Source organism: Gossypium arboreum, chromosome 3 (assembly GCF_025698485.1).
Source record: "Gossypium arboreum isolate Shixiya-1 chromosome 3, ASM2569848v2, whole genome shotgun sequence".
NCBI lineage: Eukaryota > Viridiplantae > Streptophyta > Magnoliopsida > Malvales > Malvaceae > Gossypium > Gossypium arboreum.
This window is the reverse complement of record NC_069072.1, coordinates 8,885,997-8,907,111: the sequence shown is the minus strand read 5'-3', so window position 1 is coordinate 8,907,111 and position 21,115 is coordinate 8,885,997. Positions and strand designations below refer to the sequence as shown.

At 35.0% G+C, this 21,115-nt stretch overlaps 1 long non-coding RNA gene and 1 other non-coding gene across 2 annotated transcripts; both read right to left on the bottom strand.

Moving 5' to 3' along the window:
- Window positions 1-6,232: 6,232 nt before the first annotated feature.
- On the bottom strand, window positions 6,233-6,339 carry LOC128291184 (small nucleolar RNA R71). The gene has a single exon (XR_008280960.1). It is a non-coding gene; the product is annotated as a small nucleolar RNA R71 (small nucleolar RNA).
- A 9,344-nt stretch (window positions 6,340-15,683) lies between these two features.
- On the bottom strand, window positions 15,684-16,358 carry LOC128290267 (uncharacterized). The gene is made up of 3 exons (XR_008279952.1): window positions 16,228-16,358; window positions 16,098-16,127; window positions 15,684-15,997 (listed from the first exon to the last, which is right to left on the bottom strand). It is a non-coding gene; the product is annotated as an uncharacterized LOC128290267 (long non-coding RNA).
- Window positions 16,359-21,115: the final 4,757 nt, after the last annotated feature.

Here is a 21,115-nt window from a genome sequence, read left to right as displayed (position 1 = left end):
GTATACTTTATAATATCTATTAATTTTTGATTGAATGTGCTTTTTTCAGATAAGTCACATAACAATGACATGAATTGGCGTGTTAAGTGATTGTATGATTAAAGGATCTTGACCATAAATTAATGCTCATCTTGTTGGTGTTTTGATTGCCATATCTAGCTAAAGTTGTGCCAAGCTATAGTAGCTTATAATGTTTAGGTAAAAGTAATGTAAGTCTTGTACAATACTTATGAACTTACTAAGCATCATACAGGCTTACCATTATTGTTTTCCTTCCCTTTTAGATCATCACCTTGCGAAACTTGTCAAGCCGGATCGTCTTGAAGCTCACACTATCATTGAATCGGTAGTTATATGATCATTTTGAGTCTAGGGTTGTGGTATACATATAAATGTCTTGGTGTATACCCTAGCGTGTATAAGTCTTGTTGATTTGAAAATTTTGTGATGATTATGGTAAATGATGAAATTGAATGTTAGACATGGCATGTGATTCAGTAATGCATAGTTATATATAACATGTTTGATGGTCTTGCTTGAGATATGCATTTGGTGTATGGTTGTTTTGGTCTATTGCATGGTCGTGTAGATTTTTGGATAATGGAAATGTACAAGTATACAAAAGTTGGGTTGGATTGAGTATGGTTGACACAGTTAGGTGGAAATTAGATTAAGTAGGCTTAAGTGATGAATGGTTGAATTGAATGGTAGTAAATAATTCGGTGAATTGAGTTCATACTTAAATTGCATTAGTCTGGCATGGTGAAATGGCTTTATGCTTGTGAATGATTGTATGATAGAACTTGGAGATTGATTTGAAAGTATTTGAATTGATATCAAAATGTGCATTTTTCCAAAAACAAAGACTCATCTTGATGACCAACATCCCTCGTCGCAACGTCAGTTGACAGTAAGTGACGTCACGACGTCAAGTTGCATGAAGTTGCGACATGACTTACTGTGTTAGCAACGTCACGACGTGGAAATGATGAAGTCATGACGTCACGACATGACTTACTATGTTAGCAAAAGTTGCGTCATGACGTATTTCATGCTTGGGTTAACAAAAGAGCTTTCATAAGCTTGTATAAGACCCAGAAATGATTGTATAACATAATTTGAATGTGATTGATACTTAATTGCTTGTGTGAATGATAAAATGCTAGCTAATTTATTGTAGTTGCTTCGGCAACGAATGTAGTATTTTGTAGTTCAAACTCGAAGATCGGGTCGGGCGAGAAGTGTTATAGACGACCCCTGTCGTCAAATTTCGTCGATTGGCTCATTGTCGATCTTTTATTAGTTGGTTGGGTCAGGTTTGCATCATTTCAATTTGTTTTGGATGCACCTTGATTTTGGGATTTGCTGAAAAATTTGGTTACAAAAATCCTAAATTTGTTTCCAACTCACATGAATTATTCTAAAAAAATTAAAATAAAACATACATGGAGATAATAATCCACGATCTAATTACATTGTAACAAGTCATTTTTTTGTGAAATCGAAACAGTGGTTTCGGGACCAGAAATCCGATCCGAAAATAAAATTTATTTTTATTTTATTACATGGTCCGTAATATGTTAGAAATGTCATGTGAAAATCCCGATAAGAAAATTTTATCGATTATGTGCTTAATTAGGGAAAGGATTAAATCGCATAAAATTCAAAAGTTGAATTCTAGTACCTAGAGGGATTAAATAGTTGTGGAATTCAAAACTTTAGGTCCTTATATGGTAATTAGATCATTAAAGAAAAGTATGTAGATATTTTGATGACTCATCCATGGAAATTTAGAAAAAGGGCAAGGATTAAATTAGAATTTGAAATAATTTAATTAATTAAAAAGATGATAAAAGATATCATCTTATTTTTCTCATCTTCTTCCCCAAAAATACATGGAAACCCTAGGAGAGAGAGATAAGAAACTTTCATGGCTTAATTGGGTAAGTTTCATTGTCCCGTTTTTAGTAATTTTAATATTTTTGAAACCGGGATAGCTTAATTTTTCTATTAGGAGGATCAATTTGAAAAAATTAATTCATGGATGTATATGCTGAAGATTTCAAACTTATGGTAGAAAATGAAAGGTTGTTGATAGATAAACAACTTTTAAAAAGTGATTTTTGATGAAAACATGATTTATGGACTAAAATGTAAAGTTTTGAAAATTGATGAAAAATTCTGAAATTTATAGAAAATATGTGTTGTACATTTTATGTTGAAATTTTGGTTAGGCTTGGAAAAGGGAGTAAATTGCATAACTTTTATTTTCCGAGCATAGGGACAAAATTGAGATTTATGAAAAGTTGGGGGCAAAATGGTAATTTTGTCTAGGACGTAAATTGAGTCCAAATGAATATGAAATATGTGAAATTGATGATTAAAGTTATTTATATAGATTTAGACAACACAAATTCGAGGTTAGATCGAGGAAAAGAAAAGTTTTCGGATTAGTAGATTTTATATGCGAACCAGTGTTGAGGTTAGTTCGTGTAACTTAATCGAGCATGTAAATATGTTTACTTGAATGTTATGATTGTATGCAATATGAATTATATTTATGTGAATGTTATAAATGTGTCAAATGATTACATATTTGGAAATGTTGGAAAAAGGGTAAAGTCTCGTTTGAATATTGAATTTCGATGGATAAATGTGCTTTCTCGAAATGAATGAGGTCCTGCATTTGTTGCTGACAGGATTTAGCTCGGACGAGTAATCCTATTGATCTCATTATAGAAAGGATTTAGCCCAGACGGGTAGTCCTAATATAATCTCTCTGAAGCATATGTTACAATTAGGGTTTAGCCTGGACTGATAATCCTAATTGAGATATTTTGAGCATACGTTACATAAAGGATTTAGCCTGGACTGGTAATCCTGTAATACGATATGTGGCTCGAGAGTGTGTTCTTTGATTAAATGCCCTAATGGGTACTCTTGAATAAGAATTGAAGGGTTATTGAATTGTACACCTTGAGTGTACTACTTGAGTATCCATCGAAATTTCAATGATTCAACGGAAAAAACTTTTGGCATGATGAGAGAATTATGAGATGAAATGATAATGTCTTGAAAGAATATTGCATGATGAGCTCATCTATGTTTACTTGATGTATATGAAAAATTTTGTGACTAACATGTTTGATTGAATGCATGTGTTTAGGCAATTTTACCAAGTTGATGGAAAACATGATATTGTATGCTTAGATTTAATAAACGGGATTGATAAGTTTAGTTTTCGTTATACAAACTTACTAAGCATGTAATGTTTACTCTGTTTTATTTTTCCCCTGTTTTGTAGTGCTCGGAAACTCTCGAAGGTTAGAGATCATTAGAGCATCGTCACACTATCCACTAGCTTATTTTGGGTATACATAGTAAAATCATTTTGGTATAATGGAATGTATAGGCTAACTTGGCCATAGATGGCTTAAATATATGGTTTGTAATCTAGCCATTGGAATGGCTAGTAATGGTTGTTTTTGATGTTCTTGTAATGTCATACTATGGTAGCTATATATATGTTAAATGGTTGTTCAAATTATGCCTATCATATAGAATATACCAAGGTAAGATTATAAACATGTATGCATGTAATGATATGCCATGTTGAATGATAGAGTTTGCTTAATTTGAATGCTTGAAATGGTTGGTATTTGGATGTGAGTTTAAGTGCAGGTCATTGGTGTGATTTTGGGTGAGAAATGATGCTAGAAATGGCTTTATTTTGTCCACACGAGAAGACACATGGGAGTGTGTCTAGACCGTGTGTGACACACGGCTTGGTACATGGGTGTGTCGTTAGGCTGTGTGTCCCCTGCACCATAAATTTGAGAAACAGAATGCTCAGAATTGAGCACACAGGCAGAGACACGGGCGTGTGTCTTAGCCGTGTGTGTTACACAGCCTAGCACACGGGCGTGTGGCATGGCCGTGTGCACAAGTCAGAGAGTTACACGCACAGGCGTGTCCCTTGGACCACACTGGCGTGTGAGCCCTGCACCTCAAAATTTTTTTAAAATGTCTCAAAAAATTCTTAGAGTTTCTGATTAAGTCCCAATTCGATTTTAATGCTCATATTGGGCCTCAAGGGTCCATTAAAGGGACGCTTTGAATAATCTCGAGAAATGAATAGTGATTGATGTCATTTATCTGTAAATGTTCTGAAAGTTTCGATAATGCTCCGTAACTTTGTTCCGTCGATGGATACAGGTTAGGGGTGTTACATACATATCTCAAAATTTAATAAACCTAAAATTACGCCTAACCTTATAAACCATAAATATAACATGTTTTAATCCCATGCTTAGCATGTTTTTGGATGATTCATTATATAATTTAGTGAATTTGATGCTTTTAATCCTTTAATTTCATGTTTTATATTTAGGAGAGCATAGGGGAACAAAAGGAGCAGAAAAGGAGCCAAAAACGGACAAAACGACATGATTTAAGGATCCACTCGGCCAAGACCATTTCCATACGGGCTGAGCACACGCCCGTGTGAGCCACACGGGCTAGCCACACGCCTATGTGGTAGCCTGTGTCGATATCGCTCCCTATTTCCCAAACACGCGAAAAAAGCCAATTTTTAGGGTTTTTGAGTAGTCTAAAGTCTATATAAACACACTAGAAGAAGACCTAAAGGCAGACATGGAGTAGAAAGCAGAAATTACTCGAAGAACGCCAACGGATTCAGCTCGAAAGCAAATATCCTTTAAGACTGAAGATCTCCTTCCAATTTCTCTCGAAGTTTTTTGGTTTCTTTATGTTTTGTTGTTTTCCTATTTTTGAAATGTTTTCCTATTACATTATGAACTAAACTTCCTAAATACCTAGGGAGGATGAAACCTACAATGAATCTTATTATTTAATTATCTAAATTACACGATAAATACTTGTTCTTGTTCTTAATTATGTGTTCTTAATTCTTGCCTTAATATTTTCAAGATATTAATCCAAGTTTGATGTGCTCATTCAGTGGAGCAAAATGTCCCTATTTAAGAGTAGATCTAGCATAATTAAGCAGAGTTGCATGCAATCCTAGAGATAGGACGATATAAATCTACCGGATTAGAGTAAAATCTAATAGAGGAATCCATAGATCGAGTTAATGTGACAATATGGGTTTTAATTAGAAAGAGATTTCAATTAATCAACCTAGAGTCAGTTGTTCTTAGTCTTGAAAAAGATATTAACATAATTTAGGGATTTCTATGGATCAAGACAAGTGAATAAATCGTTTGATTCAGAGTTAGAATAATAAGTGAAGTCTAGGTGGATTCTTTCCCGGGTTTTGTCCTCCTTATAAGTTTTCTTCAAGTATTTTTCCCAATTCGCTCTCTGTCTCGTTCATAATTAATTAGTTTAATTTTAGATTAAAACAAATCTTTTTTTTATTTTAGGCTAAATAATAGAAATATAGTTAACACTAGTATTTTTAGTCCTTGTTGATACTATATTCTGGACTCACCATTGCTATACTACCATTCGATAGGTGCGCTTGCCTTTGTCGTGATCGTAGTCTAGTTTAGTGAACCATAAAATGATCATCAAGTTTTTGGCGTCGTTGCCAGGGACTAAGATATTAGGAGCGCTTGATTTTTGTTAATTTTGTCATTTTTATTTTATTGCATTTTATTTTTATTTTATTTGCTTTTGGTAGGTTTCTTTAGTTTATGACTAGAAGAAATCTGTCGGGACCATTGCTTTTTGATAGTGAAATTGAAAGTACAACTCGCAGAAACCATAGAGAGGCGAGACAAAGCTGACAAAGTATAGAGGAAGATCAAGAGGACGCTACTGAGGAGATGGCTAACAATCAGAATAATCAACTACTTCATGTGGATCCTCCCAATTCTGCTCCTCGTACTATGTATGATTATGCTAAGCCCACTCTCACTGGGGCTAAATCGAGTATTGTTAGACCTGCCATTGCTGCAAATAATTTTGAACTGAAACCTAACACTATACAGATGATTCAATAGTTTATTTAGTTTTATGGTTTGCAGGATGAAGACACAAATACTCATTTGACCAATTCTTAGAGTTCTGTGATACTTTCAAGATAAATGGCATTTCTGACGATGCCATTCGCCTACGATTGTTCCCCTTCTCATTGAGAAATAAGGCTAAGCAGTGGTTGAACTCCTTACCACAAGGGTCCATCACTACTTGGGATCAAATGACCTAGAAGTTTTTATTGAAATATTTCCCATCAGCTAAGACAGCTAAGTTGAGGAACGATATCTCGTCTTTCGTGAAAATGGATTTAGAGACTTTATATGATGCATGGGAGAGGTATAAGGACTTATTGAGAAGGTGCCCTCACCATGGGTTACCTCTATGGTTATAGGTTCAGACTTTTCGTAATGGTTTGAACCCTTCAACTAGGCAGATGATCAATGTAACCACCGGTGGTACCATAAATAATAAAACACATGAAGAGGCTTATGAGTTCATAGAGGAGATGTCACTGAATAATTATTAGTGACAAGTCATGAGGACAAAGTCGACAAAAGCAGTTGGTGTTTTTAACATTGATGCAGTTGCCATGTTGTCAAATCAAGTAGAACACTTAAATAGAAAGATTGATGGTTTATGTGGTTCTACGCAAGTACATCCGGTAATGCAGTGTGACACGAGTGGAGGTGGAATTAGCAATTCAAAAAATCTATCCTACGATCCTATCATAGAAAATGAGAAAATAAATTATATGGGTAATAATCCTAGACCTCAAAATAATCCTTACAGTAATACTTACAATGCAGGTTGGAGGAACAACCCAAATTTCTCATGGGGAGGTCAAGGAAATCAAAGACCACCACAACCCCCTCTGGGTTTTCAGCAGCCACCTTATCGGCAAGAAAAGAAATCGAACTTTGAAGAGAAGTTTCAAAATTTTATTTCGATGTCAGAGACTCATTTCCAAAATACCAAGACAGCTTTGAAAAATAAACAAGCATCGATTCAAGGGCTCAAAAATCAAATTGGGCAGCTTGCTAAGTTAGTTTCGGAAAGGCAACAAGGTAGTTTGCCTAGTAACACTGAAAACAACCCAAGAGAGCATGTAAAAGCAGTTACATTGAGAAGTGAAAAAGTGTTAACTAAACCTGAAAAGAAGTTACCGCAAGAATCTGATAAGAAAAAGGTCGAGGAGGTAACACCCGAAGTGAGCGTAACACCGGTACTCAAGGAATATAAACCGCCCATCCCATATCTGGCAAAGTTTAAGAAATACCACATGGATGCACAGTTTAGTAAATTTCTTGAACTTTTTAAATAGTTACATATTAACTTACCTTTTGTTAAAGCTATTTCACAGATGCCTACGTATGCAAAATTTGTGAAGGAGCTTTTAACAAATAAAAGGAAGTTTGAAGAGCTGTCTACAGTGGAACTTAACGAGGAATGTTCAGCTATCCTTCAAAATAAATTGCCGACTAAACTAAAAGATCCAGGAAGTTTTACTATTCTTTGTTTAATTAGTAGTTTAAATATTGAAAAGACATTAGCTGATTTAGGTGCTAGCATTAATTTGATGCCTTATAAAATGTTCAAGCAGCTTGGTCTCAGGGAACCAAAACCCAGTAAGATGAGTATTCAATTAGCCGATAGATTAGTTAAATATCCTACGGGTATTATTGAAGATGTGCTAGTTAAAGTAGATAAGTTCATATTCCCTATTGATTTTGTGGTTTTTGACATGGATGAGGATGTTGAAGTACCTTTAATTTTATGTCGCCCATTTTTAGCCACTGTTAGAGCTGTTATTGATGTAGGTGATGGTAAACTTGTGCTTAGGGTAGGTGATGAAGAAATTATTTTTAAAACTATGTGACATGAGGCTCTCTAGAGAACAAGATGATTCCTGTTATTGTATTGATTCGATTGACCATGTTATTCAAGATTCTTTACAAGAAATTATTCATAAGGACACGTTAAAATTGTGTCTTATTCAAGGAGAGGAGGTAGATGATGATAATGCTGCGATAGGTAAGACAAAAGTAAAGTTAAATTCTAATTAGTCTTCACTGAGACAAAAGAAGTATGAGGGCATTGAGGTAAATGATGAATTAAAATTAAAACCCTCTATCGAAGAACCTCCTAAATTAGAACTGAAGCAATTACCTAATCACTTAGAGTATGTGTTTCTTGGAAATAATTCTACATTGCCAATGATTATTACATCAGATTTATAGCCAAACGAGAAAAATGAGTTACTTCAAGTATCGAATGAACCTAAAAGAGCCATAGCCTGGAAGATTTTTGACATTAAAGGGATTAGTCCTTCTTTTTGCACCCATAAAATTTTAATGGATGATGAATACAAACCATGTTTGCAAGCCCAAAGATGATTGAATCCTAACATGAAAGAAGTCGTTAAGGCTGAGGTAATTAAAATACTAGATGCTGGAGTCATTTATCCTATTTCTGACATCTCTTGTGTGAGTCCTATGCAGGTTGTTCCTAAGAAAGAAAGCATGACCGTTGTAGCAAATGAGAAGAATAAGTTGATCCCAACAAGAACAGTCACGGGATAGAGAGTCTGCATTGACTGTAGGAAGTTGAACGATGCCACGAGAAAATATCACTTTCCTTTACCATTCATAAATCAAATGTTGGAAAGATTATCTATCATATGTATTATTGCTTCCTAGATGGACTCTCTGGCTACTTTCAAATCCCAATAACCCCCGAGGATCAAGAAAAAATGACATTTACATGTCCATACGGTACATTTGCTTATTGATGAATGCCTTTTGGATTATGTAATGCTCTTGCTACTTTTCAGCGATGCATGTTGGCGATTTTTGATGAACTCATAGAAGACATTATGAAGGTATTTATGGACGACTTATCAGTATTCGGTAATTCTTTCCATCTTTGTCTTAAAAATTTAATACGAGTTCTAATGAGATGTGAGGAAACGAACCTTATACTTAATTGAGAAAAATGTCACTTCATAGTTCGAGAAAGGTTTTGTAAGGCCAAGCTTTTCACCTTGAGGTGCCCCCATATTGTTTGTAAAGAAGAAAGATGGATTGATGAGGTTATGTATCGATTATTGGCAACTGAACAAGGTAACTATCAAGAATAAGTATCATTTACCAAGGATAGATGACTTGTTTGACCAGTTGAGAAGAGCCACTATGTTCTCTAAGATATACTTGAGGTCTGGCTAATATCAGCTGTGAGTTAAAGAATCGGATGTACCTAAGATAGCATTCAGAACGAGGTACGGTTATTATGAATTTCTTGTCATGCCGTTTGGGTTAACGAATGCACCGGCCGTATTCATGGATCTAATGAATAGGATCTTCTGGCCATATTTGGATAAGTTTGTCATTGTGTTTATTAATGACATCTTGATTTATTCCAAACATGAGTCAGAACATGCAAAGCACTTGAGAATTGTGTTGCAGACTTTGCAGGAAAAGCAACTGTATGCTAAGTTTAGCAAGAGTGAGTTTTGGCTTCAGAAAATTAGATTTTTAGGTCATATTGTTTCGAATGAAGGCATCCGAGTTGATCAAAGTAAGATTTCTACTATCGTCGAATGAAAACCACCTAAGAATGTAACTGAGGTTAGAAGCTTTTTGGCCTTAGCCGGTTACTATCGAAGATTTGTGAAAGGTTCTCTATGATAGCAACTCCAATGACGAGATTGTTATAGAAAAATGTTAAGTTTGAATGGACAGAAAAGTGTCAACAAAGTTTTGAGAAGTTAAAGACACTGCTAACCGAAGCTCTTATTTTAGTGCTACCTGAACCGGGAAAAGAGTTTGTGGTCTACAGTAATGCATCCTTAAATGGATTGGGTTGTGTGCTTATGTAAGATGGCCAGGTGATAGCCTATCCTTCACGGCAATTAAAGCCTCACGAGAAAAATTATCCGAACCACGACCTAGAACTTGCCGCCATCGTTTTTGCTTTACAAATTTAGAGGCATTATTTATATGGTGAGACTTGACGTATATTCACTGACCACAAGAGTTTGAAGTATTTGATGACTGAAAAAGAATTAAATTTGAGGCAGTGGAGGTGGCTAGAGTTAATCAAGGATTACGAACTGATCATTGACTATCACCCGGAAAAGGTGAATGTGGTCGCTGACGCGTTGAGCAGAAAATCCTTGTTTGCATTAAGGGCCATGGATGCCCGTTTGGCATTGCTTGATGATGGTTCAGTCTTAGCTGAGCTAGAGGCTAGGCCGATATTCTTTCAGGAAATCTATGATACTCAAACTAATGATGATAACTTGCAAGCTAAAAGAACTTAATGTGAGTCAGGTATTGAATCAGATTTTCGGATTGGTTTTGATGGATGTTTGATGTTCAGAGATAGGGTTTGTGTACCCAAAAACAATGAACTTATTCAGAAAATTTTGCAAGAAGCACATAATAACCATCTTTCAATTCATCCGGGAAGTACCAAGATGTACAACGATATGAAGAAAATGTACTGGTGGAACAGCATGAAAAGAGATATTTCTGAATTTGTGTCGAAATGCCTAGTATGTCAGCAAGTTAAAGTTGAACATCAAGTACCTTCAGGTTTGCTATTGACTGTGATGGTCCCCGAATGGAAGTGGGACATGTTACTATGAATTTCGTGATAGGATTGCCATTGGCTCCGAAGAAGAAAGATGTTGTATGGGTCGTGGTAGATAAGTTGACGAAGTCGGCTCATTTTATTCCGATGAGGATAGATTACTCCCTTAATAGATTGGCCGACTTATACATTTCTGAGATTGTAAGATTGCATGGGGTACCACTGTCGATTATTTCTGACAGAGACCCGAGGTTTACTTCGAGATTCTGGAAGAAATTACAATAAGCCTTGGTACGAAGTTAAGCTTTAGTACAACTTTTCACCCTTAGAAAAATGGTCAATTTGAGTGGATGATTCAGATTCTTGAGGATATGTTGCGATGTTGCATCCTTGAATTTCAGGGTAGCTGGGAAAAATATTTGCCGCTAGTGGAATTCGCCTACGACAATAGTTTTCAAACGAGTTTGAAGATGGCACCTTATGAGGCCTTGTATGGCAGGAAGTGCCGAACTCCATTGTATTGGACAGAACTTAAGGAAAATCAGATTCACAGAGTTGATTTGATTAAAGAAACTGAAGAGAAAGTTAAAGTGCTACGAGACTGTTTAAAAGTGGCATCGGATATGCAAAAGTGATATGCTGATCTGAAAAGAAAGGAAATTGAGTTTGAAGTTGGAGATAGAGTATTCTTGAAAGTGTCTCCATGGAAAAAGGTGTTGAGATTTAGCCAGAAAGGCAAACTGAGTCGGTGATTTATCGGACCGTACGAGATCATTGAAAAAGTTAGACTGTTAGCCTATCGCTTGGCATTGCCACCTGAACTGGAAAGGATTCATGATGTGTTTCATGTATCTATGTTAAGACGATACTAATCAGATCCTTCTCGCGTGATTTCACCGACTGATATTGAAATTCGACCGGACATGACCTATGGAGAGGAACCAGTTAAGATATTGGCTCGAGAGATTAAACACCTGAGGAATAAAAATGTGGCCTTAGTAAAAGTTTTATGGCATCGGCATGGTGTAGAAGAGGCTACATGAGAACCAGAAGAAACAATGAGAAGCCAATATCGGAATCTGTTCACTGGTAAGACTTTCAAGGATGAAAGTCCCTAAGAGGGGGAGAAATGTAACATCCCAAAATAGGGCCTAGTCAGAATAGTGGTTTCGAGACCATAAATTTGACATCAAAATAGTTATTTTATGATTATTACGAGGCTTAGAATATGAAAATATGCATGTGTTAAAGTTTCATGAAGGAATTCTTTAAGTAAGCGCCCAATTGGAAAATTTAGGACTAAATTGAATAAATTGCAAAACTTGGATTCTAGAAGCAATTTGTATGAAATTGCTTTGTGTTATGAATTAGAAGGTTTTGGAGAGTAATTTTCCCAATTTTTAAATTTTTAGACAAAAATAGGCTTGCATGGATGAAATTTCAAAGAAAGGGCCTAAGGGCATTTTGGTCATTTGGCATTTAAGTGAAATAAAATGGGAAAAATGAACCAAAAATCAGTCATTCTTCTTCTCCATACTGTCGAAATTTCTAGGGTTTCCATAGCTAGGGTTTTCAAGCTTTCCAAGCTCATTAGTAAGTGCTCCTAAGCCATGTTTTTAATGTTCTTCGTAATTTTGAAGTCTCAGTAGCTTAGTCTCTCCATTTCTACCCATATTTCATGCTAGGGTTCATGTTTAAAAATTTACCCATGCATGAATTACTTGTATTTTGATGTTTTTTGGAGGAATATGAAAGTTTGAAGAGTGTTAAACAACTTTTCCTAGGTGATTTTCATGAAAAACCCCTAAAGGGACCTTTTTGAAAAAGTTGTAAAATGTATGGTAGAAATGTGAAAATAATGGAAAATGTGGGCTACCATAAGAGGGAAAAGTGTTCGGCTAGGCTTGAGTAAGGTAGAAATTGTATGTGTTTCATTATACGAGCCTAGGGACTAAATCGTAAAAATATCAAAGGTTAGGGGCAAAACGGTCATTTGGACCGTGGGTGAGAATTAGACTTGTGATGTATAATGTCGGGTATTAATGATATAATTTTGTTGTTATAGAACTCGAGGAACAAATTTCGGAGGTCGATCAAGGTAAACGCAAGGTTTCGAAATAACTGAAACACAACTCCGAAACAATTACCAGGTAAGTTCGGATAACTTAAAGTAAACCCCTAATAAGCATAATTGTATGATTTATGAATGCATAATGATTGCATTTATTATTGGCATGAAATATCATAGAAATGCATATTTGATGGTAACATGTGAAAAATGTCTCGGTTGAGGTTGACAAAGGAAATTCGATGGTAACCCGTAATTACATGTGATTTGAGATCCTGCATGTGTTGCACTAAGGATTTAGCCCAGATGGGTAATTCGTGATCTCAAGTATGGAAAGGACCTAGCCCGGACGGGTGTTCCTTGAATGATCGAGCCTCCCGAAGAATATGTGTGCATTACGGATTTAGCTCAGACAAGTAATCCGATATGGGGTCTAAATTTAGCCTGGACCGGTAATTTAGATCCGAGCTCATTAAGGGTGTTTTTCGTTATAAGGGATTTAGCCTGGACTAGTAATCCCGACATCACCTTATGAGTTCATGATATGGAGGATTTAGCCTGGACTGGTAATTCCGTCATAGAATGTGAGGTTCGCGGGAGTGCATATATGTGAAATGATCATTCGTAAGAATGGACGGATAATGGGTATTCCATCGAGATTTCCTAGAAACTCAACGGGATTATTATGATCTATGTCAATAAGATGATGAATAATGAGCTCACCTACATAAATTACATGATGCTTTGTTATGTGACTAACTCATTGATTGAGTGCTTGTGATAGGGAATCATTTCATGATTGATGATTTCATGATTTAAATATGGATGTATGATAATTAATAAGTAAGTTTACTTTCTGGTTATTCGAGCTTACTAAGCATGTAAATGCTTGCCCCTCTCTTTTTCCCTATTTCACAGAGCTCGAGGACTCATAAGGACTGGAAGATGGTTGGAGAGTCGACACACTATCAACTAGTCAAGCTTTGGTATAAAGACATTTTTATTTTGTTCAATGGCATGTATAGGATTTTTGAGTATTTTGTTATATGTGTCATTTGATTTGCCAAATGAAGGCATGTAAAAATATGTTTATCTTTTTGTATATGGCCATGAAAATTTGGCTTAATTGAAGTAGGCTATGACCTACGAATTTTTGTGTGGTTTTATTTACAAGTGATGGGTTGTTACCAATTGGCAATGAGTTACATGAACGAGCCAATTTCGGACGAATTAAAGTGACATAGAAACCCATAAACACTAAATGGGAAATAACATTTTATGTATGAAACCAAAGATATGAGGTTTCCATACGATTAGTTTTATCAAGATTATTTACAAGTGTATAATCATGTTTTCCTTCGAACTTGGTAACTACTAGGTATAAGAAGTAGAAAATGGTGACTTAAGGCTTGGAAAATAGCCTATTAGGGTCCACATGGTCAGACACAAGGGCGTGTATCTAGGCCGTGTATGACACACGGTTCCATCCTATAGGTGTGGGCTATGGCCATGTGTCCCCTACACTTAAAATTTTAAATAAAAAACGCACATGAGTAGTCTACACGGGCGTGTGTCCTTGCCGTGTGTAAAAGATAGTGTTGCCCACGGGCAGGCAGCACGGGCGTGTGCCACGGCCGTGTTGATAAGTTAGTGTTGCACACGGTTGAAGGGCATGAGCATGTCCTAAGTCACACGGGTGTGTGAGTCCACACGGCCCATCTACACGGGTGTGTAACACTTTAAGATAAGGAAAATTTTCCAAGATGCCTAAAGTTTATCAAACGTTCTCGATTTTTTCCCCCGCCGCCTCTAGACATGTTTTAGGTATCAAAAGCCTGTTTAAGAGAAAGGATATACATGTTTGAAAAGTTTTAAATTAGAGCGCAACTTAGTGACTTGATTTAATATATTTATGAACGTGAAATCCCGGTAATGCCTCGAGCCCTATCCCGGTGTCGGATACGGGTGAGGGGTGTTACATGGAAAACTGAGAGCTCAAACGTATCCTAGAGAAAACCGTAGAATCGAATAGGAAAGATTGGGCGGTAAAAGTAGACGACGCTTTATGAGCCTATAGAACCGCTTTTAAAACCCCCATAGGAACATCTCCTTACAGACTTGTCTACAGGAAAAGTTTTCATTTACCATTTGAATTAGAGCACAAAGCATTTTGGGCTATAAAATTCCTAAATTATGATTTCAAACTTGCAGGTGAGAAGAGATTGATGCAGTTGAACAAGTTAGATGAATGGCGAATGAATGCTTATGAAAACTCACAACTATATAAAGAAGCAACAAAGTGATGCCATGATGCTCGTTTGAAGCACCCCAAACAATTTGCAGACGGAGATCTTGTTTTGCTATATAAGTCAAAGCTCAAATTGTTCGCTGGGAAGCTGAAGTCAAGATGGTCAGGTCCATTTGTAGTCCAAACTGTCTTTCCCTACAGCACAATAGAGGTAACTCACCCAACATACAGCACATTCAAGGTAAACGGTCGTTGACTTAAACTTTATAATAGTGAGAATTAGGGGTGAGCATTCGATCGAATCGAATCGAATCGAATTGAAAATTTTCGAGTTAATCGAGTTTTCGAATCTTTTTTCATCATCCTAACTTTATTTGAAATTTTCTCGAATCGAGTCGAGTGAGATGGAATTCGAATCGAATCGAATCGAATCGAATATATTTGTTCGAGTTAAGTTTTAAAAAAAATGACTAGCGTTATTTATTTTTATGTAATTTTTCAAAAAAATAATTTTCTTTAAAGTTTTTAAACATGATCATACAACAAAAAATTAAAGTAAATAAGTGAATAAATACAAGTAACACAACATCAACCCAAATAAACAACAAAAAACAACAAAAAAAATACAACAAGATTATAATAAAAAAACATAAGTAAAAGTCCAAGTAAACAACACGAGTCGAAGTAAACAACGACATTATAATAAAAAAACATAAGAAAAAGTCCAAAATACAATAGAAACTTACACCACTCCAAACAAAAAAAAAACACAACAAGAGTTCAATTAACCAACGACAGTAACAAACCAAACCAAACTAATAACAATAACACATAAGCTCAAAAACCATTATAGAATAGTTTAAGTTTCTTCATGAGTCCAAATAAACAACAAAAATAATACAACAACATTGTAATTAAAAAAAACATAAGCAAAAATCCAAAATACAATAGAAACCTACACCAGTCCAAAAAAAAAAAAAGAACACAACAAAAGCTCAATTATCCAACAACAATAACAAACCAAACCAAACCAAACTAATAACAATAACACATCAGTTCAAAAAACCATTATAGAATAGTTTAACTTTCTTCTTGTGCTTCAATCACAGTTGATAATCTTGAAACATCTAGTAAAAGTATTGATTGAGTTAGTGAAATGATAAAAAATGTTTGCAAAAATAAATTAAATAAGCATTTAACTTTATAAACTAATGTTAAGTATGTTACCTTCTTGATCTTCGGGTATTTTGAATAAATCTAGCAAATTTAAAAACAAAAATGTTAGTTAAATTATGGGAATGCTTACTAATATAAATAATACAAAAGCTTATTTTATAAATTAAAATTTATATATTACCATCTTCCATGGTTTGAAGTTCATCAACATAATCTTTAAGATTGATGGCATCATTAGATTTCCGAAGCCAATCTTGTATGCAAACCAAAGCCTCGACCATGAGAGGAGTTAGAGAACTTCTAAAACTATCGAGAACACGTCCACCCGTGCTAAATGCACTTTCTGAGGCAACTGTTGAGATAGGAATAGCAAGAATATCTCGAGCCATTTGTGCAAGAATAGGGAATCTAGGACTGTTCATTTTCCACCACAATAGTAAATCAAATGAACTTGAATTGTTTACTTCTTCGTCCTCACCCAAATATCTATCCAACTCAGATTTGCTTTCTAATCCAACTTGTTTCTTCTTCTTAAGGTATTTTTGTTTGGCCAAGCCCGTTTTCATTTCTGACTGATCTATTTCCATTGAACTGCAAAGATTTGTTGAAGAACTAGATCTACCTTCAAACAATTCAATTCTCCCTGCGTTAGAAGAATATTCATTGAACAAGCAATGCAATTCTTTATCAATCATTTTCATAATTTCATTAGCAACATTAGGAAAAAGCAAGTTGACCCCAAAGTCCAAAAAACTCATTTTACATCGCAGATCAAAGATGACCGCCAAGTAAACTAGCATGTTGATCTTGTTTCCTTCACCCCAATACTTATTATATTTCTCTCTCATTTTGGAAGTCAAAGAAATTATGTCTAGATCTCCACAATCTTGCCACCCATCAAAAAGACAATGTACATCTGTCAATACTTCAAAAAGTGAATGAGAGGTAACATGCAAAGATTCGGACACCTTCAATATAAGATGATAAAAAGGCTTCAATACTTTTATAACTCTTCGAACAATTTCCCAATCATCAAATGTAGGAACTCCATCTCCAGCAGTAAGATCAAGAAAAAAATTATGGTAATCACGTACATATGATTCAAATGCACGCTCGTATTTTTCAGCCACCTTTAACATCATATATGTTGAGTTCCATCTAGTAGGCACATCTAAACACAATTGAGCCTTACTATCTATCATTTCTTCTTTTACTCGTTGGTTGAATTTTGTCAACCTCGATGGTGATGCTCTTATATACCTCACAGCACCTCTAACTCGATCCACAGACACAGAAGCATCCTTAATACCGTATTGCACAATGAGATTAAGAATGTATGCAACACATCTCATATGAATAAATTTTCCATTTGCAATAGAAGCATTTCGATGATTGAATTTCTTTCTCAAATATTCAATGGCAACACTATTGGCGGATGCATTATCAACCGTAATAGTGAAGACCCTTTCAATCCCCCAATCTCGAAGACATTTTTCAATGGGTTGACCTATGCTTTCACCTTTATGAGCTGATATTGGGCAAAAATTTATAATCCTTTTTTGCAACCTCCACTCATCATCCACCCAATGTGCTGTTAAAACCATATAAGATATCCTCTGCAATGAAGTCCAAGTGTCTGTAGTTAAACAAACTCTACTTATATCTTTTTCAAAACAGTTCTTCATCACACTCTTCATGGAGTTAAATAAATCAAGACAATCCCTTCTAATTGTCCAACGAGATGGAAGACTAAACCGTGGGCATGCTATAGAAAGAAAGTATTTGAAACCCTCTCCCTCTACAATTTTAAAAGGTAGTTCATCCATAATTATCATACGAACTAATGCTCTTCTAACAGCATCTTTATCAAACACCCAAGTTGATAAATCCGTTGTTTCTTGGCTAACCTTCACAAATGCTAATTCTGATTGCTTTGGATTAGAAATATTACCTCGAGGTCTTTTTAGGCATGTTTTCAAATGGTTATTCAAATTTGTTGTAGAACCCGGTTGATTCCATGGTGTAAGTAACATCACAGTATTGCACCTTGCTCTCTTCTCCCCTCTTTAGTCACAAATTTGGTGAAATGGTTCCAACAAGTGATCTTGGAGTAATTTTTTCGAACATTTTCATTGGTTGTTGTTTGATCATCTTTACTTGGGAAGAATTTTGTGAACTTTGAGTTGAACTATCTCGCTTTGGATCACTCATCTATAAGTAAACATTTGTTGCAATCACTAACCATGACCAATAATTGATTTAAAATCAAACTTAATAAATCGCTTAAATTAAAAATTAATTAATATAATAGTATAATAGCATAAATTAATTAATATAATAGTACAATAGCATAAATTAAAAATAGATAGCACTTAATAACACATTATAAGGATACTAATTCATATTTGTTAAGGGTTATTGTACATCAAGTGGAATAGTGGATAAAGCTAAAATTCCCTGAACCCCCATCATCGCCCACTGCTGTAGGTTTTTTCTTCTTCAATCATTGTAAATAAATTACATAATATTATTAGAAAATAGATCTCACTTGAAGGGAAACTGAAGCGATACATTTTTTTTTGGTTTAAATTCATATTTTTAGTATAAACTTTTATTCAAACTTGCTCAAATTTGAAGTAATTATTAGACAATTTTATATAACAGTATTATGACTACAGTTTGCCAATGAAAGACTGCTTTGAAATTTAGTGTTACCATATAGCTTTGGACTTGAAAAGAAAAATAAATGAATTAAGATTAGAATTTAAAACATACGATACGATTATATCACTTAAAATTTAAATAAATTTAAATTACTGTGGTTATAAGAAATTATATATAAATGAAAAGAAATATAAAAATTTATAGACGCACAATAACCGAATCCATGAGACCAATAAGGTTGGAAGAATCGGTTATAAATTATCTCGCACTTTGACTCGAGGGGCTAATATTTTAATACTAATTGATTTCTTCCAAAATGTTCTTCATACAAAATGAATTAAGATTTCCTCACTTTTCAATCAAAACAAAATTATATTGAAGAAATAAGAAAACAACTTCTACAAGGCCTCAACAGATCAAAACTTTTGTCAATATTCCAACTCACCACGTTTGATTAGTTCTTCCTTTAGTGGTTCAGGTATTTGTCGAATAAAACTGGCATTTGCATCTGCAATCAACTTTTTCCTGCACAAAAGTAGTTGAAGGTAAGAATTAAGGTTTGACATTTATGAAGTTGATACAAATTGTGGGGATATTATTGCAATAAAAAGAAAAGGAATTAAAAGAAAAAAAGAGTGTGTAGTGCATCTAGCAAAGGAAATAGAAAGGCCATTTGTTATGTTTTACTCCTGGAAAATTCAAAAACTTGCTGCAAAGAAAAGGGGCATACAAATTGAAATCTATGGTGAAAGGGAACCAGACATCACACAGCATCCCTCATAAAACAAACATTACATCTCAAAATGACCATTTATCCTAAAACGATACATTATGAGCAAAACCTGCAGCATTTTTGCAGGCTAGAAAGCAAACTAAATTCTTGCAAACTAAACATAAGCTCAAATCAGTTCAATCACAGCAACACTTCTATCTCATTATCCAGGTCCATGTATGCGCATGTTTATATCAAGGTTGAGTAATAAATAAGCCTTATGTTTGAAAAACAATGCTTGAAAGCATTTTATTGACTCAAAAGCTTTGGGGAACCAAATCAGCCTTGGCTTGGAAAAAGAAAAAAAAATTGTCTTTCTTTGCAAGTATATGCTTCTACAGAAGTTTATCATACATGCCAACAATTTACACCATTTTGATGAAAATTTACAGCAAGAAGAATGCATCAAAATTCCTAAAGAAATCATGCATGCAAAGGAAACATAAAAATTAAATTACCCATACATGGGCGTATTACATAACTGTTCAACAAAGACAAAGACTTACTCGATTTGGAGTAAAGATTTTAATTTGAAGGTTGTAATGAATTAAAAGAAGAAGAAGGATTTTATTTTAGGGTTTTTTTTTAGAAAAATAAAGTTTAAGGTTTCATGGAAATGGGGGTTTGAATAAAGAGTTTAATTTTAGGGTTTCATTTCATACAAAACAGAGTTGGGGGCGGGAAGAATCAAAGAATAAGAAAAATAATTGGAAATTGGAATTGGCTACAGCTGGGGTATGGGGGGTTTGAATTGATTTGGATTTGGGGGAGGAATGGGTTTTGGGAAAATAATATTTTGGGGAAAACGGGCTTGGGTTGGGGTGGGGAAAAAATGGGATAAAATAAATTAATAAAATATTTGGGCTTAGGTTTATAATTACTAAAAGCTTAAAATCTAAAAAAATTTAAAAATATAGTTTATATTCGGTTTATTCGAATTATTCGAGTTATTCGAATTTGAGAATTCAACTTGACTCGAACTCGAAATTTGAAAAAAAAATTCGAGTTGATTCGATTAATTCGGTTAACTCGATTAACTCGATTCGAATAATTCAAAATTCAAATTTTTTTCGATTTTTTCGAATCGAATCGAATTTTGCTCACCCCTAGTGAGAATTTTAGAGATGATAGAGAGAAGCTTCAGCTCTGTGAACCTTTGTAATTGAGAGCACAAGGTAAGCCTAGCTTAAGACTTTAAAAAAGTGCTTTTGGAGAGGTAACCCGAGTACTAACATTACTAATTTCCTCATTTTTACTTCATATTTTTTCTTTAAAATTAATGAAACATTAAAATGTAGGTTTTTGACCCACACGTCTCGATACACTGGCGTGTCCTAGGCCGTGTGACTTAACATGGGCGCGATAACAAGTTACATAGCCGTGCAATATGGCTATGTACCCCACATGGCTTGGACACATGGGCGTGTCATCGGCCGTGTGGCTCTTGAGACTTAGTTTTATTTTTATAGGAAATCGATAGAGAGTTGCACGGCCAAGCGACACAGGCCTGTCCTAGGTCGTGTGAGCCCTGAAGCTTAAATCCTCAAAAATCAAAAGAGACCCGGGTCAAAATAGTCGCACGCCTGTGTGGACCACATGGCCTGGACAGACAGGGGTGTCTTAGGCTGTGTGA